This window comes from Choloepus didactylus, chromosome 1 (assembly GCF_015220235.1).
Source record: "Choloepus didactylus isolate mChoDid1 chromosome 1, mChoDid1.pri, whole genome shotgun sequence".
NCBI lineage: Eukaryota > Metazoa > Chordata > Mammalia > Pilosa > Megalonychidae > Choloepus > Choloepus didactylus.
The window spans coordinates 53659251-53684994 of NC_051307.1; the positions used below are offsets into that span (position 1 = coordinate 53659251).

General features: G+C 38.1%; 2 pseudogenes; one reads left to right on the forward strand and one right to left on the reverse strand.

Moving 5' to 3' along the window:
- Positions 1-4012: 4012 nt before the first annotated feature.
- On the reverse strand, positions 4013-4635 carry LOC119509749 (annotated as a pseudogene).
- A 63-nt stretch (positions 4636-4698) lies between these two features.
- The window catches only part of LOC119509800, a 73931-nt pseudogene continuing 52885 nt past the window's right edge, over positions 4699-25744 (forward strand).

Genomic DNA, 25744 nt, shown 5'->3' on the forward strand with positions numbered 1-25744 from the left:
GTTGGTCCCTGTAGGTCTAGAATCATCCTTAAGGCTGCTGCAATTATTTGGCCATAGGTCTGGTACCCTGGCTTACCAGGCTGGGAGCTGGACTCCACTCCCCACATAATCCCAGCTCTTCTTTGGGGTGTACATCCAATTAGGGAAAATGTCTTAGAAGGTTAAAAATCCCTTGACTGACTAGATTGCCCACCACAACACAAACAGAAGAAGAATATTGTTCCCTACAAAACATTCTGCCAGCCTACCTGGATGCCATTTTACTGTATAAATTTAGAAGACAGACAACTACTGAAGCCCAACTTGTTTCTCTCTCCCTTTCAATATCGTGTTGTTGAGAAGTCAGAGAGCTGACACAAATTATGATAACTGAAAAAAAGCTTTCTCCCATTTTATGATGGTTTTTCAAATCTCAATAAGTACAATAACCTTATTATAAAGTAACCAAGAAAAGGAGAAAAAGATATTTTGTATTAGTGTGTGAGTGTGTGTATGTGTGTCTGTTTCCCTTTGTGGTGGGAGGTGAAGTGAGGAAAAGACATTAGAATAAAGCTATTTAGAAGAACATGTATTTAGCTAAGAAGGAAATGAAAAGGGATACTAAATCTAACACTCAAGTAGATAAAGCTTAGACCTTCTTCACAGGAAATAAATGAATAGTGCTAATAGCTGGATCCAATTTATAAGACACTAAACGGATATTATAGGAGGAAGGGAGATAATTAATCTTCAGCTAGAACAATGAAAGATCAGCTGAGGTATTATCACAATGCCACATTCCAAAACTCTGGAGGTGCTTTGCCTTCCAATGTGTTAATCAAAGACTCTCCAGAATTAAGACATTTAATTATTTGCAAAGATCCTTTGTATTTTTTATCTCTGCATGAAGCCACTGATTACTGCATGTAAAAAGTTTCCCTTTCTTGTTATCTACTGCACTGAAACTAGAGCAACAATATTAATAGCCTCAGAACATAGAAATGAAGATATTTGATTTCTAAGTTGTTTAACAAAGCAGCAATTTGGGAAGATGCCTTGAGTGTTTGGCCCTCAAGTTTAAAATCTCAGAATTTATAGCAAATGCTTTATTCTACTTTCAGTTCATTGGGTAAATATATTAATGTCACAATAGTTACATAAAGGAAAAAATGTCCAAAGTGATTCTACTTTTGGATAAGAGACCATTTCAAACATGTGTAACATTGGTAATTAGGACAGTTTTATGCAATCTATGCCAATGTACAAGTGCATAAAATGGAACAAGACAACAGAGGAGCACAACATCAATTCATGCTCATCCTTGCAATATTTAGCAAGTTTATTTTTAGAAGCTTTGTAAATAAAACTTTTACCATCACCAATATGAGGTGAAAAATACAATTGCACAGTTTCTCCTCATTGGTTGTCCACTTTTCAAAAGTTTTTAAGTAAGTAATTATTGTTAATTTTTTCCTGCCTTTTCTTACACATATATCTTCCAATCAATTTCCAAAAGACCACCTCGAAAGTCTCTGATATTTTCCACTCCTTTCTGTTTCTTTGACCATGCCTTCTAGTATATTTCACAAATATAATCACATTTATTGTCAAGAGGTTCTCACCTTATGTAGGGTGATCATGCCACACTTTGATCCATTAACTTTCAAAGATTTTCCTTTTACCTATCAATAAAGCCCAAACTCAGTAATACAACTAGTCAAGGCCTGCCTTGGGCTGGCTCCACTTAGCTACCCAGTTGTATCTCCTATACCATTCTTTCATCTGTACTGTATTTATTCAAACTAAAAGTTATTTCCTGAAAGACCCTGTCAATGTTTGCCATCAATCACACTTCTTTCTGAATAGAATTCTTTTCTCTTCCAAACCACATTATCCTTGGAAAACTCATGCTTTACTTTCAAGACCCATATAAAGGAGCATGCTCTTTACTAGATTCCTACCACTCTCCCCATAAAGGATCAGTCTCTTTTCTGAAGTGCCACCTTATCTCTGTTCTTATCAAATTGAATTATAGTTATTTTACATGCCTGTTCCAGTTTGCTAATGCTGCCAGAATGCAAAACACCAGAAATGGATTGGCTTTTATTAAGGGGGTTTATTTGGTTACAAAGTTACAGTCTTAAGCCATTAAGTATACAAGATAAGTCATCAAAAATAGGGTACCTTCACTGGAGGATGGCCAATGGCATCCAAAAACCTCTGTTAGCTAGGAAGGCCTGTGGCTGGCATCTGCTTGCTCTCAGGCTGAGTTTCAAAATGGCATTCTCCAAAATGTCAGTGTCAGCTTTCAATGGCTGTGTTCAAAATGTCTCTGTAAGCTGCTGCTAGCAGCAAGCTCCTTCTGCCTGAGCTTTTATAGGGCTCCAGTGAACTAATCAAGGCCCATACTAAATGGACAGGGCCACACCTCCGTGGAAACATTCTATCAGAGGTCACATCCTAACCAAAGATGTCCCTCACAGTTGGGTGAGTCACATCTCCATGGAAACAACCTAATCCAAAGATTCCAACCTAATTAACACTAATACATCTACCCCCACAAGATTGCATTAAAGAATATGGCTTTTTTCTGGGGGACATAATATATATAAACCAGCACAACACCGAATCTCTAACTTTTAGGAGAAGCTGTATTCCATATGAACAAAACCAAAAACAGTGTTTAGCTCAACAAATATATGTTGTATTAATTAATGAATCCTACCTTATTAGTAGATCAGCATGCCCTAATGTGTAAGACGAGTTACCTGTGACCCTTCACTTTGTGTGTATGTTAAGTTTTATTTATTTTGCTACCACATATACAATCTAAAATTTCTCCTTTTGATCACATTCAGATATATATTTCAATGTTGTTAATTGCATTTACAATGTTGTGCTACCATCACCACCATCCATTACCAAATATTTTCATCATTCCAAATAGGAACTCTGAACATTTTAAGCCTTAAATTCCCATTCCCTATCCCCACCCTATTCCTTGGTAACCTGTATTCTAGATTCTGAGTCCATGGGTTTGCTTATCCTAATTATTTCAAATCAGTGAAATCATACAATATTTGTCCTTTTGTGTCTGACCTATTTCACTCAACATGGTGTCTTCAAGTTTCAGCCATGTTGTCACATGTATCAGGACTTCATTCCTTTTAATGGCTGAATAATATTTGATCCACAAGCACAAGTCTGGTGGGCTCACACTTGAGTTTCTGTTTCCCATTTGTCTATTCATGATGAACTCTATACTAATCCACAGTTTTACAGAATAAAATTAAATGGAATAATATTTTGGTAGGAATATTAAAAAGAAAGGGTCATTAATTTTAAGTGATTGTTGGAAGAAAATTCTCCATGAGTCTTTAGGATTTCTTCAGATCTTGCAAACAAAGGCATTAACTGCCCTTTTGTTCCAGACTAGCTTTGCAAGTATGTCTGCATAGAGAACAACCTTGAAGGATATAGGATCAAGTGTCTCCCTTCAGAGAAGAGAGCAGGTATGTTTACTGCCCAGTATGATAAAGATAATATCTTCCTCTAGGACAAAGGTCGGTCAGATTTGTTTGCAGTCCATCATAAAAGATCCAGGTTCCCTAAGGTCAGTGTTCCTCAGTTGTGCCATAAATCACACTATGGGACTTGAAAGGCAAGGTGCATCATCATAAACATGAGGCTCATGTTGCCTGCTAGGCAAAGTCCTTTGTGTCTGACTTGGAATCTCATGTCTTCTGCCAACTTCCAAGAAAGTATATCATGCTAACTTGTTAGTTTGCAAATAAGGTAAAATCTCATATCCTTCACAGTTCGTGACTATCTTTGTCAATGAGGATGGGATGCAGGAAGAGCCATGTCTTTCTGGAAGACAGAGGCCATGAGAAGACTCCCTGGGATTCAGTAGCAAATGCTTTTGCCTAAGGAGTGAGCAAGAGGGGAAAGAGTAAGTGTCCCCTACTATCCTACTGTTAATGGATTTTTTTAACTGTCCTAAATTGTTTATTAGGTATGAATTTTATAAACATTAAGTAATTAGTGGTAATGGTGGAGCTGGAGGGTATTGCGCCTTCTCCAAACTGCAGGGGGAGAACCACCAATAGTGTAGTGGAACTTGTGGCCCTTTCCAAGGCAACAGCTCTTGCAGCCTGCAGACGTCAGCCCACGCATCACCCTGTGCTTGTGGACTGGGTTGGTGATCCACTGGTGTTGGGATTTCTTCTGATAGCTTTATGGAATGTATCAATGAGGATAACCTCAAAGAATTTGTATGTGGAATCTTCACCCACCCAGTAAGAATTCAGGACTTTCAGCACCCCACAGTGGCATCCAGCTCATTCCTCAGCAACTGAAGACTTCGAGCAAATTAACACCATGATGGACAGGCTTGACACAGGTTGCACCCTTAGGAACCAGGCATTTTCGGCCACCACGGTGCACTGTAATCCTATAGAAGACAAACCCTTGCTTGGCCTTGTATCCCAGTCTGCATGCTTTATCGGGTCAGTTGGGATAGGGGTGAGAGTTGGGGAGGCAGCTGTGGACACAGAGAGCTGGCGGTATTGCCAGCAGCGGACCCTCAGAAGAAACCACACCACATCGGAGTGCTTCTTCCTCCATAACTCCTGTTATGTACTGGTAAGCACCCATCTTGGTTCACCTGGTGGCCGCCACCAGACAGAAAAGCTGTTAATGGATTTTAAAGGCTACGTGATGAGAGATAGGATTGAAATAAGTTGTCCCAATTGGTTGTTGGTCACTCTAGTCCAGGCAGGAGGAGGTAAGGATGCTATCATGATAATGGGGCAGTAAGCATCACAGCCCCAGCTGAAAGGCTATGTGACTAGAGATATGAGCCCCCAAAGCTGAAATAGATGGTGTCAGTAATGATGAACTTGCCATCTTATATGGGAGATTGGGTCAGCCAAAGATATTAAATGTTTGTTCAGTTGAGCTACATGCAGCTCCTGCACCACTAAAACCCAGAAGTGCCACACTTAATAGTGTCAGTCTTTCATTACTTCCATGTTCTTGATCCCTCCTGCCCCTTCTACCCTGAACTCAGTTGCTTTAAGGAGAAAGATTATTAGGATAAGCTGAGGTTTCTTTGCCCCCAAGAGGGACTGATAACCATATACATCTGTTTAAATATTCCGGGGGACTTCAGAGAGGGGAAAAACTCAAACTTGTATGCCTCTGTTAAATATAGGCACCCAAGTCACCATCCTACACAGTCCTGCAGAGAAGAAATGGCCAAATTCAACTGATGCTGCTTGGGCAGGGTTCACAATGAGAGAGAGAAACTAATGTGATTTAATAGGTGAAGTCCTTTGGGACAATCAAAATACTGTTGTTGATGCTTTTACATACGAATGTATAGTAGGATTTATTTGTTATATGCTTGTATTTTACCATCCCATAAGTGTCTTAGAGGAGTCTCCCAATAAGGGAAAACCACATGTAGAGCTATATTGGTGGGACAAACCAATATTTGTGACTTGCCACCAGTGGGTGGGTCAGGAATTAGCACGAGTGCCTCTATCCTCTAATGCCCAGAGTTTTTACTCTATAGATGATATTATACTGTTGGTCTGCATGTCAGAAGCCCAGTTTCATGGTCCTTAATGCAATAATATCACAACTCTTCCTACAAGATATCTAAAAACTCTGAACAAAAAATGTAGGGGCCTGCTTGCCAAGTAGTTTCATGGGACTGTTTAGGTGGATTCACAATGCTCAATGCCTCCAGATATCAAAGAAAAAAATGCTGTCTCTTTAGACACCTGATGACCAGAGAGGACACCCAGCATATTAATGACATTTTGGGCATTGCAAACAGTATGTGTCTCTGTTGAGCATTCTACTTGTTCTTTATTTTAGCTAACCTGAAAATCAGAATCCTTTGAGAAAAGGTGTAATCAACAGGTTGCGCTGGAAGCTCCCCAACAAGCTGTGACACACCTTCCACCTTTGCAGTCCCACAACTCTAGTGACTTCTTTGAGCTATGAAGCTCTGTGACTGGAGAGATTTTTGTGTATTGGACATTGTGGCAGAGGAAAGAATCCTCCACTCATTGGAGCTCCTTGTGATTTTAGGCTCATCATCTCCCTGATACAGCCACTGGGTATACTCATTTCAAAAGACAGCTATTAGCTTGCCATTGAGCTCTTGCCAAAAATGAATGACTAGCACAAGGAGGTCATATGATTCCTTGACTGATATTCCCATTTTTGAGGTGGGTCAGCATATAACCAATAGCTATGAAGATCGGAAGAGACCAACAATATTCACTTGCCAAGTGGAAAATGGCATATTCCAAGATGCAATCGGCCTGGTCCCAGTGGTATCTCGAGTTTACAAGAAAAAATGGGCATCTCTCTCTCTGCGGAGACTCTTCCCCATTCCACTGCCTGAAGCAGAGCTCGAGAGCTTGAGACTAAGTAGGCCCTCAATTCCCAGGGGTTACCATATAAATGACTGGGACTTTTAGTTCTGCTCAACAGAAACCCAGTGAGTTCTGCTACTGTGTTTCAGTTATTCAACCTTAGTACTAGTGATGCATAATCAAAAATAGACATGGTCAATCTGTTCAGTGGAAAGAACTCAAGGTCATTTAAAAACTCTGCTTCCTATGAGAATCTTGTTATATTTCTACTTGTCTTTTTTTTAATTCAATTTTATTGAGATTGTTCACATACCATACAATCATCCAAAAATCCAAAGTGCACAATCAATTGCTCATGGTACCATCATACAGCTATGCATCTGTTACCACAATTTTTTTTCAATTTTTAGAGCATTTTCATTATTCCAGAAAAGAAATAAGGGTGAAAAAAGAAAACTCAAATCCTCCCATACCCCTAATCACCCCTCCCGCCTTTATTGACTCATAGTATTGGTATTGTACATTTGTGACTGTTGATGAAAGAATGATAAAATAATACTAACTGTAATACATAGTTGGCAATATGTATAGTTTTCTCTATATACCCCTCTATTATTAACTTCTAGTTATAATGTCATACATTTGCTCTAGTTCATGAAAGAGATTTCTATTATTTGTACAGTTAATCATGGACATTGTCCACCACAAGACTCATTATACATTCCCATATTTTAGCCTCCAACTTTCCTTCTGGTGACATACATAACTCTAAGCTTCTGCTTTCCACCACATTCACATACCATTCAGCACTGTTAGTTTTTCTCACAATAATGTGCTACCATCACCTCTATCCATTTCCAATCACTTAAGTTCTACCTAGTTAAACGTTCTGCTCATAATAAGCAAACGCTCCCCATTCTTTAGCCTCATTCTATGTCCTGGTAACTTATATTTCATGTCTATGAGTTTACATGTTACAATTAGTTCAAATCAATGAGACCATACAATATTTGTCCTATGTGTCTGACTTATTTCACTCAATATAATGCCCTCAAGGTTTCTTCATCAATCTGTTTTTTTAAGACAGTTTTGTTCACCCACCATACTTTCCAACCTAAGTAAACAATTGATGGTTCCCTGTATAATCATATATTTATGCATTCACTATCATCACCACTATCTATATAAGGACATCTCCATTTCTTCTACAAAGAAGGAGGCAGAGTCAAAAAAGGTAGAGACAAAAGAAAAAGAAAGAAAAAAAAATGACAGCTAAAAAGCAACAAAAGGAAAAACAGAATTAAACTAAAGTAGAATAAAAGAGTCAGACAACATCACTAATGCCAAGAGTCCCATATCCCTCCCTTATGTCCCCCTCTTATATGCATTTAGCTTGGGTATATTGCCTTTGTTGCATTAAAGGAAGCATAATGCAATGTTTCTGTTAACTATAGTCTTTAATTTACATTGATTGTATTTTCCCCCAATGCAACCCCATTTTTAACACTTTGCAAAGTTGACATTCATTTGTTCTCCCTCATTTAAAAACATATTTGTACATTTAATCACAATTGTTGACCCTTCTAGTTATACAGTCCCAGTCTTCATCTTTCCTCATTTTTTCTGGTGTCCCACACGCTGCTAACCTTCCTCTTTCAACCATACTCACAGTAATCTTTGTTCAGTGTACTTATATTGCTGTGCTACCAACACCCAAAATTGTGTTCTAAACCTCTCGCTCCTATCTTTTTCTATCTGTCTGTAGGGCTTCCTTTAGTATTTCCTGTAGAGCAGGTATCTTGTTCACAAACTCTGTCATTGTCTGTTTGTCAGAGAATATTTTAAACACTTCCTCATATTTGAAGGTCAGTTTTGCTGGATATAGGATTCTTGGTTGGCAGTTTTTCTCCTCCAGTATCTTAAATACATCACACCACTTCCTTCTTGCCTCCATGGTTTCTACTGAGAAATCTGTGCATAGTCTTATCAAGCTTCCTTTGTATGTGATGGATTGCTTTTCTCTTGCTGCTTTCAGGATTCTCTCTTTGTCTTTGATATTTGATAATCTGATTATTAAGTGTCTTAGCATAGGTCTATTCAGATCTATCCCGTTTGGAGTATTCTGTGCTTCTTGGATCTGTAATTTTATGTCTTTCATAAGAGATGGGAAATTTTCATTGATTATTTCCTCTATAATGTTTCTGGCCCTTTTCCCGTCTCTTCTTCTGGAACAACCATGACACATATATTCATGCACTTCATGTTGTCAATCAATTCCCTGAGACATTGCTCATATTTTTCCATTCTTTTCCCTATCTGTTCTTTTGTGTGTAGGATTTCAGGTGCCTTGTTCTCCAGTTCCTGAGTGTTTTCTTCTGCCTCTTGAGATCTGCTGTTGTATGTCTCCATTGTGTCTTTCATCTCTTGTGTTGCGCCTTTCATTTCCATAGATTCTGCCAGTTGTTTCTGGAAACTTTTGATTTCTACCTTATGTTCACCCAGTGTTTTCTTTATAGCCTTCATCTCTTTTGTCATATCTTCCCTGAAATTCTTGATTTTGTTTTTGATTTGATTTAGCATATTTCTTTGAAAATCTTTAATAGATTGTTTCATTAAAGTGAAACAATTTCTCAACTGTATCTTAATTGAGGTGTAAGTTTGCTTCTTTGACTGGGCCATATCTTCATTTTTCCTAGTGTAGTTTGTAATTTTCTGTTGTCTAGGCATCTGGTTTCCTTGGTTACCCCAGATTTTCCCAGACCAGAATAGGTTCAGATCTCAGAATGGGGTTATATACAGTGCCAAGTTTCCCTGAGGGTGTGTCTTAGAAGATTGACAGACTTTCTTGTGAGGTCTCTAGCTGCTGTGTTTTCCCTAACCTGCCCAGCACATGGTGCCTGTCAGCCTGTCACTCCCAACTGGTGTAAGGAGGTGTGGCCCCTTAAGTTTCTGTTTTGGCTGTTTTCCCCTGGAGTCTGAGTTCTGAAGGGTCAGCTGGCACTATAGCTGGGCTCCACCTCCTTCTTCTTAGGGTAGATGCACCCCATAGGGAGTTGTCTTCTGCATTTGAATAGCTTCTTTGTCTCTTTGACTCTGTTATCTCCATCCCTGTCTGGGTCAGAGTGCTGTGAACTGAAAATGGCTGAGGCTCTTTCCACTGAGTCACTCAGATTGAGAGAGAGAGAAAGGGAAATAAAGCCCCCTTTCAGAGGCAGTCTATGGCTCTCCAGTTTCACCCATCTGCCAGAGACAGAACCTGGTCTTCTAGGCTCCCTTTCCTGGGACACAGGAATTTTCTGTCTCTTTAAGGTCAGTCATCACTAAAAGCCTCTCTCTGCTTGTTAGGGGTTTGCCTATATTTGTAGCTTGTCCACATTTGTTGATTAAAACCCCAGTTGGAGTTGGGCTGAGCTATATTAGCTTGCTCTGGGACTGCTTGTTTCTCCCACAGTGAGGTTTTGCAGCTCAGCCTGCCATGGGGGGAATCCTGGTGCAGTTCTGCAGTTTTTACTTACAGATTTTGTGCTGCAATCTCAGCCATTCCACCCAGTTCAGAGTGGTGTACAATATGTGGACAGTCACAGTTGTCCCCCAGCAGTTATTCCTGATTATTTACTAGTTGTTCCTGGTTTTTTATTAGTTGTTCCAGGGGACTAAATAAATTCCACTCCTCTCTATGCTGCCATCTTGCCCCCCTCTACTGGCTTTTTTTTTTTTTTTTTTTTTTTTTTTATATATTTTTTTTTAATCATCATTTTATTGAGATATATTCACATACCACGCAGTCATACAAAACAAATTGTACTTTCGATTGTTTACAGTACCATTACATAGTTGTACATTCATCACCTAAATCAATCCCTGACACCTTCATTAGCACACACACAAAAATAACAAGAATAATAATTAGAGTGAAAAAGAGCAATTGAAGTAAAAAAGAACACTGGGTACCTTTGTCTGTTTGTTTGCTTCCCCTACTTTTCTACACATCCATCCATAAACTAGACAAAGTGGAGTTTGGTCCTTATGGCATTCCCAATCCCACTGTCACCCCTCATAAGCTACATTTTTATACAACTGTCTTCGAGATTCATGGGTTCTGGGTTGTAGTTTAATAGTTTCAGGTATCCACCACCAGCTACCCCAATTCTTTAGAACCTAAAAAAGGTTGTCTAAAGTGGGCGTAAGAGTGCCCACCAGAGTGATCTCTCGGCTCGTTTTGGAATCTCTCTGCCACTGAAGCTTATTTCATTTCCTTTCATATCCCCCTTTTGGTCAAGAAGATGTTCTCCGTCCCACGATGCCAGGTCTACATTCCTCCCCGGGAGTCATATTCCACGTTGCCAGGGAGATTCACTTCCCTGGGTGTCTGATCCCACGTAGGGGGGAGGGCAGTGATTTCACCTTTCAAGTTGGCTTAGCCAGAGAGAGAGGGCCACATCTGAGCAACAAAGAGGCATTCAGGAGGAGACTCTTAGGCACAAATACAGGGAGGCCTAGCCTCTCCTTTGCAGCAACCGTCTTCCCAAGGGTAAAACTTATGGTAGAGGGCTCAACCCATCAAACCACCAGTCCCCTATGTCTGTGGTCATGTTAGCAACCATGGAGGTGGGGTAGGCGAATACCCCTGCATTCTCCACAGGCTCCTCAAGGGGGCACTACATCTTTTTTTTTTTTTTTCCCTGTTTGTCTTTTTTCTTTTTTTTTTTTTTAACTTTCCGTTCTTTTTTAAATCAACTGTATGAAAAAAAAAGTTAAAAAGAAAACAAACATACAATAAAAGAACATTTCAAAGAGACCATAACAAGGGAGTAAGAAAAAGACAACTAACCTAAGATAACTGCTTAACTTCCAACATGTTCCTACTTTACCCTAAGAAAGTTACATAATATACCAACATTTCAGTGAACTTGTTCCTACTACATCCATCAGAAATTAACAGACCATAGTCATTTCTGGGCATCCCCAGAACGTTAAATAGCTTATCTGTTCTTCTTGGATTATTGTTCCCCCTTCCTTAATTGCTCTCTACTGCTAGTTCCCCTACATTCTACATTATAAACCATTTGTTTTACATTTTTCAAAGTTCACATTAGTGGTAGCATATAATATTTCTCTTTTTGTGCCTGGCTTATTTCGCTCAGCATTATGTCTTCAAGGTTCATCCATGTTGTCATATGTTTCACCAGATCGTTCCTTCTTACTGCCACGTAGTATTCCATCGTGTGTATATACCACATTTTATTTATCCACTCATCTGTTGAAGGACATTTGGGTTGTTTCCATCTCTTGGCAATTGTGAATAATGCTGCTATGAACATTGGCGTGCAGATATCTGTTCGTGTCACTGCTTTCCGATCTTCCGGGTATATACCGAGAAGTGCAATCGCTGGATCGAATGGTAGCTCTATATCTAGTTTTCTAAGGAACTGCCATACTGACTTCCAGAGTGGCTGAACCATTATACAGTCCCACCAACAATGAATAAGAGTTCCAATTTCTCCACATCCCCTCCAGCATTTGTAGTTTCCTGTTTGTTTAATGGCAGCCATTCTAACCGGTGTTAGATGGTATCTCACTGTGGTCTTAATTTGCATCTCTCTAATAGCTAGTGAAGCTGAACATTTTTTCATGTGTTTCTTGGCCATTTGTATTTCCTCTTCAGAGAACTGTCTTTTCATATCTTTTGCCCATTTTATAATTGGGCTGTCTGTACTATTGTCATTGAGTTGTAGGATTTCTTTGTATATGCAAGATATCAGTCTTTTGTCAGATACATGGTTTCCAAAAATTTTTTCCCATTGAGTTGGCTGCCTCTTTACCTTTTTGAGAAATTCCTTTGAGGTGCAGAAACTTCTAAGCTTGAGGAGTTCCCATTTATCTATTTTCTCTTTTGTTGCTTGTGCTTTGGGTGTAAAGTCTAGGAAGTGGCCTCCTAATACAAGGTCTTGAAGATGTTTTCCTACATTATCTTCTAGGAGTTTTATGGTACTTTCTTTTATATTGAGATCTTTGGTCCATTTTGAGTTAATTTTTGTGTAGGGGGTGAGGTAGGGGTCCTCTTTCATTCTTTTGGATATGGATATCCAACTCTCCCAGCCCCATTTGTTGAAAAGACCATTATGGCTCAGTTCGGTGACTTTGGGGGCCTTATCAAAGATCAGTCGGCCATAGATCTGAGGGTCTATCTCTGAATTCTCAATTCGATTCCATTGATCTATATGTCTATCTTTGTGCCAGTACCATGCTGTTTTGACAACTGTGGCTTTATAATAAGCTTCAAAGTCAGGGAGTGCAAGTCCTCCCACTTCGTTTTTCTTTTTTAGAGTGTCTTTAGCAATTCGAGGCATCTTCCCTTTCCAAATAAATTTGATAACTAGCTTTTCCAAGTCTGCAAAGTAGGTTGTTGGAATTTTGATTGGGATTGCATTGAATCTGTAGATGAGTTTGGGTAGAATTGACATCGTAATGACATTTAGCCTTCCTATCCATGAACATGGAATATTTTTCCATCTTTTAAGGTCCCCTTCTATTTCTTTTAATAGAGTTATGTAGTTTTCTTTGTATAGGTCTTTTACATCTTTGGTTAAGTTGATTCCTAGGTACTTGATTTTTTTAGTTGCTATTGAAAATGGTATCTTTTTCTTGAGTGTCTCTTCAGTTTGTTCATTTCTAGCATATAGAAACATTACTGACTTATGTGCATTAATCTTGTATCCCGCTACTTTGCTAAATTTGTTTATTAGCTCTAGTAGGTGTATCGTTGATTTCTCAGGGTTTTCTAGATATAAGATCATATCATCTGCAAACAATGACAGTTTTACTTCTTCTTTTCCAATTTGGATGCCTTTTATTTCTTTGTCTTGCCGGATTGCCCTGGCTAGCACTTCCAGCACAATGTTGAATAACAGTGGTGACAGCGGGCATCCTTGTCTTGTTCCTGATCTTAGAAGGAAGGCTTTCAGTCTCTCACCATTGAGTACTATGCTGGCTGTGGGTTTTTCATATATGCTCTTTATCATGTTGAGGAAGTTTCCTTCAATTCCTACCTTTTGAAGTGTTTTTATCAAAAAGGGATGTTGGATTTTGTCAAATGCTTTTTCAGCATCTATTGAGATGATCAATTGATTTTTCCCTTTCGAGTTTTTAATGTGTTGTAATACATTGATTGTTTTTCTTATGTTGAACCATCCTTGCATGCCTGGAATGAACCCCACTTGGTCATGGTGTATGATTTTTTTAATGTGTCTTTGGATTCGATTTGCAAGTATTTTGTTGAGGATTTTTGCATCTATATTCATTAGGGAGATTGGCCGGTAGTTTTCCTTTTTTGTAGCATCTTTGCCTGGTTTTGGTATTAGATTGATGTTAGCTTCATAAAATGAGTTAGGTAGTGTTCCATTTTTTTCAATGTTTTGAAAGAGTTTGAGTAAGATTGGTGCCAGTTCTTTCTGGAAAGTTTGGTAGAATTCCCCTGTGAAGCCATCTGGCCCTGGGCATTTATTTGTGGGAAGATTTTTGATGACTGATTGGATCTCTTTGCTTGTGATGGGTTGGTTGAGGTCTTCTATTTCTTCTCTGGTCAGTCTAGGTTGTTCATATGTTTCCAGGAAATTGTCCATTTCTTCTACATTATCCAGTTTGTTGCCATACAGTTGTTCATAATATCCTCTTATAATTTTTTTAATTTCTTCAGGATCTGCAGTTATGTCACCTTTTTCATTCATTATTTTGTTTATATGGGTCTTCTCTCTTTTTGATTTTGTCAGTCTAGCTAGGGGCTTGTCAATCTTGTTGATCTTCTCAAAGAACCAACTTTTGGTGATATTTATCCTTTCTATTGTTTTTTTGTTCTCTATATCATTTATTTCTGCTTTAATCCTTGTTATTTCTTTTCTTGTACTTGGTTTAGGATTGGTTTGTTGTTCATTTTCTAGCTTCTTCAGTTGATCCATTAGTTCTTTGATTTTGGCTCTTTCTTCCTTTTTAATATATGCGTTTAGTGCTATAAATTTCCCCCTTAGCACTGCTTTTGCTGCATCCCATAGGTTTTGGTATGTTGTGTTCTCATTTTCATTCATCTCTATATATTTAGCAATTTCTCTTGCTATTTCTTCTTTAACCCACTGATTGTTTAGGAGTGTGTTGTTTAACCTCCAGGTATTCGTGAATTTTCTAAGTCTCTGATGGTTATTGACTTCTAATTGTATTCCATTGTGGTCAGAGAATGTGCTTTGAATAATTTCAATCTTTTTAAAGTTATTGAGCCTTGTTTTATGTCCCAGCATATGATCTATTCTGGAGAAAGTTCCGTGAGCACTAGAAAAGTATGTGTATCCTGGTGATTTGGGATGTAATGTCCTGTAGATGTCTGTTAAATCTAATTCATTTATCAGATTGTTTAGGTTTTCAATTTCCTTATTGGTCTTCTGTCTGGTTGATCTATCTATAGGAGAGAGTGATGTGTTGAAGTCTCCCACAATTATTGTGGAAACATCAATTGCTTCCTTTAGTTTTGCCAATGTTTCTCTCATGTATTTTGTGGCACCTTGATTGGGTGCATAGACATTTACGATTGTTATTTCTTCTTGCTGAATTGCCCCTTTTATTAGTATGTAGTGGCCTTCTTTGTCTCTCAAAACATCCCTGCATTTGAAGTCTATTTTATCTGAGATTAATATTGCTACACCTGCTTTCTTTTGGCTGTAGCTTGCATGAAATATTTTTTTCCATCCTTTCACTTTCAGTTTCTTTGTGTCCCTGTGTCTAAGATGAGTCTCTTGTATGCAACATATTGATGGTTCATTTTTTTTGATCCATTCTGCGAATCTATATCTTTTAATTGGGGAGTTTAATCCATTTACATTCAACGTTAAAACCGTGAAGGCATTTCTTGAATCGGCCATCTTATCCTTTGGATTATGTTTGCCATATTTTTCCCTCTCTCTATTAATATCCTTTATTGTACCCATACCGAATCTCTTTAGTACTGAACCTTTCTCCAAGTCTCTCTGTCCTGTCTTTGTTTCTCTGTCTGTAGGGCTCACTTTAGTATCTCCAGTAGGGCAGGTCTCTTGTTAGCAAATTCTCTCAGCATTTCTTTGTCTGTGAAAAATTTAAGCTCTCCCTCAAATTTGAAGGAGAGCTTTGCTGGATAAAGTATTCTTGGCTGGAAATTCCTCTCACTCAGAATTTTAAATATATCGTGCCACTGCCTTCTTGCCTCCATGGTGGCTGCTGAGTAGTCACTACTTAGTCTTATGCTGTTTCCTTTGTATGTGGTGAATTGCTTTTCTCTTGCTGCTTTCAGAACTTGCTCCTTCTCTTCTATGTTTGACAGTGTGATCAGTATATGTGTTGGAGTGGGTTTATTTGGATTTATTCTATTTGGGGTTCGCTGAGCATTTATGTTTTGTGTATTTATGTTGTTTAGAAGATTTGGGAAGTTTTCCCCAACAATTTCTTTGAATACTCTTCCTAGACCTTTACCCTTTTCTTCCCCTTCTGGGACACCAATGAGTCTTATATTCGGACGTTTCATATTATCTATCATATCCCTGAGGTCCATTTCGAGTTTTTCAATTTTTTTCCCCATTCTTTCTTTTATGCTTTCATTTTCCATTCTGTCATCTTCCAGGTCACTGATTCGTTGTTCAACTTCCTCTAGTCTTGTACTATGAGTGTCCAGAATCTTTTTAATTTGGTCAACAGTTTCTTTAATTTCCATAAGATCATCCATTTTTTTATTTAGTCTTGCAATGTCTTCTTTATGCTCTTCTAGGGTCTTCTTGATTTCCTTCATATCCCGTACTATGGTCTCATTGTTCATCTTTAGTTCTTTGAGTAGCTGCTCTAGGTGCTGTGTCTCTTCTGGTCTTTTGATTTGGGTGCTTGGGCTTGGGTTATCCATATCGTCTGGTTTTTTCATATGCTTTATAATTTTCTGTTGTTTTTGGCCTCGTGGCATTTGAGATTTCGCTGATCTCAGCAGTTCCACGTTTTCATGAGTGTTGTATGAAGTATGCCCAAAGACAGATTGCTCTGTGGTGTCCAGTCCACGCAGTTCCTGGCTTTTTACCTACTTTCCTGGAGGAGTAACTAAAACATACAGCTCACCAGTCTGCCATCTTGCCCCGCCAGCTCTCAAGAAATTATCACCATGTTCCTTGCCCTTGTTTGGGCTGGTACTGGCCTGAAGCAGGACAGATGCAGAATTTTTTGTTCTGACTTTCTCTTGTCTGGTCCTGATAATTCTGTCTCCCTCAGTTTTGAAGCTAAGAGAAGTCCAAAGTTGAGGTGTCAGCAAGGCAAGTCTTTCTCTCCAAAGTCCGAAACATTCTCCCCTCTACTGGCTTTTGAGTTGTGTTTTCTGCTTCCCAGATCATTTGCAATCTGACAGTGATATACTTTTTATTGCAAAATCCCTCAACCATTGGTTAACAGTTAAGGTGTTTGATGTATCTTGCACACTACCTGCCATCCCTAAGCATCTGATACTACTTACTTCTGGAATGTTCTCCTCAAAAAGCAGCTTGAAATATTTTCTTTCTTTAGCTTTATCACCCCTTCCTAGTTCACAAATCTTCATAAGGTGGTTTGGTCACTAAATAAGGCTATCTCAGAAAAGAATAATCAACTCTCAACCAGTTCCTAGAGATGATCATGATGAATGGGTAGGGGGCTATACAGAACTATTTTCAAAATTTGACATTCATTCTGGCCATTCCAGAGCATGAAGCTACTTTCTTTCTCCTAATAGCATCTGCAGACAGGCCTGATTGTCATCCTGTCCAGGTGGCTGCCCAGTCAAAATTGAGCCTAAGGGATTCAAACTTAATTCTGATTCAGTCAACTAGATCTTTTGTTGGCTTGACATGGTCTCAGATCATAAGGATCATAACCATTTGGATGTACATTGTTTGCTGGATCTTCCTACAGTAAGGCCAAAGTAGGAGACACAATAGGTCTGTATAATTTTGTAAAAATGCTTTTCTACCTCTTCCTTTTGGTTGAAAGGGCTGGGTGTGTGTAGTGGGTTTAAATAGTGTCCCTCTAAAATTCATGTCCACTCAGAACCGCAGAATGTGACCTCATTTGGAAATAGGGTCTTTGCAGATGTAATTAGTAAGATGAGATAATACTGGAGTAAGTTGGGCCCTAAATCTAATATGACTGATATGCTCATAAAAAGAGGGAATTTGGATACAGAGACATAGACACACAGGGAAGATGTCCATGAGAAGACAGAGGCAGAGATTAGAGTTATGCTGCCACAAGCCAAGGAAAGCCTCAAACTACCAGAAGCTGGAAGAAGCAAGGAAGATCCTCCCCTAGAGGCTTTAGAGGGAACCTGGTCTTGCCGACAACTTGATTTCAGACTTTTAGTCTCCAGAACTGTGCGAGAATAAATTTCTGTTGTTTTAAGCACCCAGTTTGTGGTACTTTGTTAGGGTAGCCCTAGGAAAATAAGACCATGTGAGAAGGGGATAATTGGGAAAAGGTGAGGGTCTAGCTATTGGAATGAACATACTGATTTTATGGAGGTAAAGGGAGAGCAACAACCCTGGAGCCTAAGAAAGGAACAACTTGGGCTGCAGAAGTAATGGGGAAGAAAAGATAATGATCTTTTTCAGAACCTCCCCTCTTGCCTTCCTCATGAAGGGAAATGTCCTGGTGCAAATGTTACAGACTTATATATCTTATGTTATCTTTAATCCTAGGTCTGCCATCCACCTTCAGCCAATTCTGACCATGATTTGATTACCATTTCTCCTAATCTTATTGAGATGTCTATTGGAAAGAATGGTGGATGGTCCTAACTCTGAAAATATCCCCAGATATCTACCCCACCCCCATTCTCACTCTGTGGGATAGAAGAATGCCAACCAGCTGGTAGTGCGAATAAATTGGCAGACCCTCTAAAATTCAGGAGGAGACTTGATTATTCAAACTGCGCTAGAGAGCTTAAAGCCTACCAGTCAGCCAGGAAAATAATTGGAAGTATTCTCAACCTGTGCCCTATGACTTATATAGGTCCCACTTGATTAATTAATTGCAAGCAACACTTTCTTTCCAGGAACTCCCTTAAGACTGTATTTCTCATGTAGGTCCAACATTAATAGCTCCTTTTTAAAGACATGGTGACTTGCATCTTCATGGTGGTCATAAGAGAACTTCAAATACACTGCAAAAAGCTTAAGGACATATCACCTCAGCCTCAGGAAAGATTCACGTGAGCCTGAACTCACCAATCATGGTTGATATGAATGAGAGAATGTCCTACAGCTCCTCCTCTTATGACCAAGAAAAGTCTGACCTATCTCCAATACATCCTTCTACACCTGACTTAATTCTTTGAGCCAAGTAAAAAGGTCAATACAGAAACTTAAGGAGAAACAAACTGGCTTTCTAAAGGAGACCTTACTTGTTCATGAAGGCACATGGTTGAGGTAAATCATACATTGGCCCCATCATGTTGCTTGGAATCTTATTGAAAATAGCCTTAATTAAATGCTATTTGAGAAAAAGTGAACAGATTTGGTCCCCTTGCCTCTATCAGATAAATTAATTAGAGTGGCGACTCCTGGAAATATCTGCCATGAGCCAAGATTTTGTAGAAACAAGGGATGGATAGTGTTAGGAGACAAATTTCCATGGCTATTTCATGTTTCTACATTTTTTATCAACAGGGACACTAATTGCATTTTGTTCTGGACCTTCTTTTCAAGAATGTTTGTACAGCAAACACTCTTGGAAGACAGAGATAGTGGGTCTCCTTCCATAGCAGAAGGAAGAGAGAAAGAGTAAACACACTGTCCAGTACAGTAAAGATACTGTCTCCCTTCATGGCAAAAGTTGGGTAAGATTGCTTGCAACTCATTATGAATTTGTGAGTTCCCTAAGCTTGGGGTTCCTCAGCTATGAGATAAACCTACTGCATACACAGAATCCATCTGGGTCCTTCTGTGTGTCCCTCATAAAAATTGGGGCATGGGGAAGGAAGGGGAAATAATGTACACATGAAGCACATACTGCTTACTATTCTGTAAGTAGTTATGTCCTTTAACTTGGGGATGTCATGTTTTATTTAAAAATTCATAAAACTGTGGCAGGCTAATTCATTAGCTTGTAGGTAGACCAATTTCTCAGACCCTTTATTGTTCTTAATAGTGATTTTCATTTTCAAGGCACATCTGTATTAGCTAGGATGGGGGTAATCTGAATGAGAAAGAAAAACTGTATATGATTTCCAGCATTGTTCACTGACACTTCTTGCACTTTGGACAAATTTCCTCTCTCAATTAAGCTGAGATATACAAAAGAACAGAATTCTCACTATCTAACTTACAACCGGGAAAAATTAATTTACATATTTCTTTATTTAATTTTCAAACTTACTTTAGGCAGGCATGACTTCATTTTATAGGTGTTATTTCAAAAATTATTATTTTTCAATCAAAATATTGATACCATACATAGTGTCAGTTATTAAGGAAAATACTTTTTAGAAATTATTGTTAGAATAATGTAACTCTTAGTCGTATTGCTTTGCCAGCTGAGCTGTGCTAAATATGTGTCTGTAATGAACCATTCACACAATTCCAAGAATACTAGGAAAGGAAATACTGTAAGCAGCATGCAGTCCCATGACAGTTACACTGAAGCTCATGAGTACTGTAGATTTTGGCATTATGTGCAAACACATGATCATTTAAATTGCTCTATGGCTATGCCTGTTTTGAGAGTATGAATGTGACAGTATATGATATAAGTAATTAAAGGCTATTATGCTTTAATATCATCCATAAAATGATTTATAAAACTTTTATAATCTGGACATTTTCCATAATTGCTGCTGGTTAAAAGTGTACTTCATCCTTCCTGGAATGAATGGAATACGTATTCTGGGACGTTTAAGTATAAAGGCCCAAAGGGGGCACAGGCCCTGAGAACAGCTGTTTTGGGGGCCTGATGTCTTGTAAACATTAAATCTAATTTTTCCCAATTACGGTCAGCACATATGGATGTAATACTAGTAGAGGCATCTCATTTTAATATATCAACATAGTTAATATATTTGGGTTCATTTAAAGTTTATGGTCAGAACAGCATTAGGACAAGGATTCAAACTTTCAGTGTCTGCTAGTTGGCATATATCCAGGTAAGATAATTCAGTTGGCTGCTCTTTTTATTCCCTACAAGCCCTATATCGATTCTTATTATTGTTCTATAATAGACAGTCAGAAATATTGCACAAATATTAAAGAATATTTTAAATCATAGAAATTAGCTCTCCTTACATATTTCTCATGAAACTGATTCAGTTATTTTAATTATTTCAACACCATAAAATTATTTCACTTCTTATGTATCTGCTGAATTTTTACCAAAATCACAATATTTAAAAATCAGAAAGGTTAAGGCTGCTATCAGTTATAAATTTCTGAAGCATTATTTTGCCTTAACATAATACTTGAAAGTTCTTATTAAATATCAACTTTTCCAATATGATTCATGAATCTTAAAACATAAATTTTATGTCACCAAATGTTTTTGTATATGTTTGCAATAGACTCGGTAGGGAATTCTCAGCTTTACTTGGTTAGTGAGTAGCTGTTTATGAAGGCAATAGTTTAATAGTTCCATAATTTTTAACCTGCTGATAAGTAGGTCTATTGGGTTGTTGAACTTCCTATAAGAAATAAAGAAAAAGAGGGTGTGAAAGAGAAAAAAATGGAGAAAAAGGAAAGAAGGAAGGAAGGAGGGAAAGGAAAAGAAAGAGACAGAAAGGTGGAAGGAAGGAAGGAAGGGAAGGAGGGAGGGAGGGAGGAAAGAAAGAAGAATTTAAAGAAATTTAAATTTAAAGAAATACAAAAATGCTATAAACCGTCATATTCTCCAAATAGGCCATATTATTTAATAATTACCCTTTCAGTTCACTAAATGATAATAGAATCAGACTGTGAAAATAACCTTCCTCCATCAGAAAATAATTCACTCAATCAGAAATGTTTAAGTTTGATTGCCCACGTTCAAATTTCAGAATGACATAGAAGTTCGGGTGTCTGGTTAATACAGGGAAAAATAAAAACATGGAAGAACTTGAATATGTCCCAAAGAATTATTGTGAAAGAAATTCCAGGGTTTGATTCAAATTACCTGTTAATATTAAAAACTAAGATGTGTATCTATTACCCTGTCTTTGACATTTCAGACTTGGAGGTGTTGTGTGTTGAAATGATATTAATGATCTTGAATCTCAAAAAGCACTATAAACATGTTGACCACAATTAGAATGTAAAACAAATTGAGAAAAACATATTTTTGTAACAAGTGGTAACTGGACATTTATGTGAGACTATGACATTGACTGGTTTCATGCCAGCCAGAAGGATACTTCCTATAAAATCCAGTGCAGACACCACTTCCATGAGCATCAGGTGAGCTGACACCCAGTCACTCTGACCCCCAGTTCCAATGCCCATGCCATGCTGCCATATTTGCTGCCATTCTAGCTGACTCAGTGCAACCAGATCAGTGCCTCCCTCTGTGGATTTGGAATCTCCACTGAATGCTGTCGGACCTGGCTCCTGATACCCCTCGTTAAAGGCATGGCCTACTTTTTCCCACCCTCGGGTGATGTACTATCAAGACTCTCATATCTACCACCTTTAAATGTCTTGTGTACTCTTGACCTGGCCATTGTGCATTGGTCATATGGCAGTTTGCAATTAAGCAAGCAAATAAACTGAATTGAGCAACCAAACTAGTGACCTGTCAGATCTGCTTTCAAGTGCTAAATTTGCTTTAGATTTTTATCTGCTTTGGGTTTGTTATGACAACTATATTTACATGACAATTGGCATAGTAGGCCTTGTCAGGGCACTGCAACTGATTTAAATTCTGAATTCTAATTTAAAAAAAAAAAAAAACTATAGGAGGGGAGAATCAGTAGGTATGTTCTTAATTTTAATTGGCATTTACATTTGGGAAAATGACCTGAGAAAAAGTTGGAGAATAGTCAAGATGAGGAAAAATCTTTTTAAACAACTAAACAGTGAAAACTATGTGTTTAAAAAAATGAGGATCCTTGGAGGCCAATAGAGGATTCATGAGACAAAATGTACAATTAGAAATGCTTTGGCTGTTGGCCTGATCATCCTACAAGAAGAGTTATGTATAGCCTATAGTTCCAAATGCTCAGAAGGACAAAATACCTTATTTCTGGTAGCAATAACCAACATAGACAAAGTTAGAAATAAAAGGGAAATTCTGGCCAGAAGGATTATGTCTAAAAGACCAATCCCAAATCCCAACCCACTGGCTCCAGAGATGACCTAGATCCCTTGACAGGAGACAATGATTACCCAGATGATCCACACAACCTGGATGGATGGGAAGCGAGAGCCATGGCTACAGTTAAAACTACTAAGAACAATAATGGGGATGACCCTATGCAGTAACAGAGCAAAGGGCATTTACTAGGCAAGAAGTTATCAACAATGCAAGAATTCTTGCAAAATGGAGAAACAACTGAAATCCAGTGGCTATTAGATCGATGGTCCAAAGGAGGATGTAATTTGCCATTAACAGCCAGCAAATTAGTACAATTAGGAAATGTATCAAATGATCCTAGGCTAAAGCAAGTACTTAGAAGTTTTGAAGAAAAATATCCAGAAATAGAAAGATCACTGGTTGGTTGGATAGCTAAGGTCTGGAAGTTAAAAGTGGCCTTTATCAAATTTAACAGCAGTAGAACAGGCACTTGGTCCTTTGCTGGGGATGCAACTAATAGCCTGATGAACTGTAGCTACTGACCAAGATTTATGATAGTCATACTAATAGTCAATACAATTACATAACTAGGGCAATGAGGCAAACAATGCAATATAAATCATGAAAAAGGATGGAGGCCATTGAAACATTATATCGCTATAAGGTCTTGGCAATCTGTGACTCCTGGCCAAAGTCAGAGATAATTGCCCTGGTGTAAGGATGGCATTTGTAAGGATAATTGTAAAAATGAACAACACTTGAAGTTGGTAGATATTGAATCCCAAATTACAATGACTAAAAGCCAGATTAACAGAGAAAGAAAATAACAAAGGGATTATATTGAAGGTTTGGGAGGCAAAATTAGTATAGGAATTTGGGTAAACAAGAATATTATATCAAAGAAATGAGCTAATGGAAGACAAATGCCTAAGAGGACCTAATTTAGAAAACATATTGGGAATGTAAATAGAAATAAAGAATATATGACAGTTGCATTAGCAAAGGCTAAACGGACTCCTCTAGTGTTACCAGATGTAAATAGGGTAATTCACACCCCACAAAAGTAATTTAAAAGGAGGTTTCTAGAATATTGCCAAAAAGGTACAGTAGCTACCAGAAGAAAACTTAATAATCCCCACCATCTCACTTTATAATAGTCCCATTTGATCAGGTAAAAAAACAGATGGATCCTATAGATTAACTTATGATTTTAGAAATCTCAATACATCTAGTCATAAATTGGAGCTCTACTCTGGAAAGTAGATATTGGTACACTAATTTTAAAAATTACAACAGGAAAAAGTACATGATATACAACCATATATCTTAATGATAGGTTCTTTATAATACCTATTGCTAATCAAAGCCAACCAATGAGAACATTCTCATTGGAAGGAAGGCAGTATATGTTCACTAGATTACCACAAGGATACATTAATACCCCAGAAATAGCACACAAGATGTTAACACAAGATTTACATACATTTTCTAACACGTATCTATACCAATCCTGATATGATAAAAGGACAAGATGTTACAGTAAAATTGCTAGGAATACACTGGTCCTCAGAAGAATGAATGATAACAAATCCAACCAGAAACTAATTGCAACAGCTACAACCAGCCAACACAAAGGAAGAAACACAAAAAAATGATGGATTTATTTGGTTATAGGAAACAGCATATACACCATAAGGGTATATTGCTGAAACCAATATATGAAACAACAAGGAACAGCAAAATGTACTGGAAGAGAAAAGCAGGAACTAGCATTACAATAACTAAAAGATGCTTTGCAACTTACACATTAGCATGATACCACCAGACTCTAAATGTAAACTAGAATGTTAAATTACACAAGGTTTTGCAACATTTGTTCTTATGGACCAAGGCACCAAAAGACCCCAAACTCTATACAATAGTTTCAGTACTAAAAAAATTTCTGCGTGATGCCTGAGCACCAGATGAAACACTAGAATGTGCAAAGTAATTAATGGAAAAATTTAGCATACTGCTAAGAATCCTGCAACCCATACTGGCATGGGCCAAGCTAACACCAGATGAGTACAAGGAATTGTGTTGGTTTAAGAGGTGCTCAACTGGAAATGGTATATTTCTGAGTGGGACATTCAGAAGGATGGTGGACCCTCTACATTAAATGAGGAAATCTCAGTAAAGCCAACTGCCACCTTACAGGAATTCCCAAGGGTTGAGGGGATCCAAACACAAGCAATTAGGCAATGGGAACACCCCTGGTCTGAGGCACTCAAAAAATACATGGTTTACAGAATTCAGAGCCACCATGACCTCCTCTGTAACCCTGGAAGGCTGTGGCCTTGAGGACCAAAGATACAAAAACCTCAACTAGTGAGGGAAAGGACATTCAGAACAATATGCAGAATTTGTAGCAATCTGGCCAGCACTTGAACAAACACTAATAGAAAAAAAGAAGAAAATATCCGTATTTACAGATTGAAGGGTAGTAGCTTAATGGGATGACAATATGGTTTGGATCATGGAAAGTGAATAATTGTCAAATTAATAACCAAGACATTTGGGGCAAAGAAATATGAGATAAAGTAGCCAGTTCAAACATGTACCCTCACATAAAAGGACAAATCTAAGACAACAAAACATAATAATATAGTGGACAGGTTAACTAGGATAAAAAAATGGGCATGGAGCAACTATGTCTAAGGTAGTAAGAAAGAAAAGAGAGAATGGAAATTTCAGAAAGGTGACATGACACTACGAAGGAAAATGTATGACTGGGCGCATTTGCAGACAGGACACCAAGGATTACATGGTACAAATAAATGGATAAAAAAGAATTTGCCCACATATGCACACATTGCAAGAAACATTGTTCAAAAATATGAGATCTGTACAAAATTTAAATCAGATAATAATAAAAACATTGTCTCTAGACAGGTGGAGCAAGATGGCAGAGTGGTGAAATGTGGGTTTTAGTTACTCCTCCAGGGCAATTGGTAGAAAGCCAGGAACTGCATGGACCAGACACTGCAGAGCAATTTGACTTTGGACATACTTCATACAACACTCATGAATGCATGGAACAGCTGGGATGAGCAAAATCT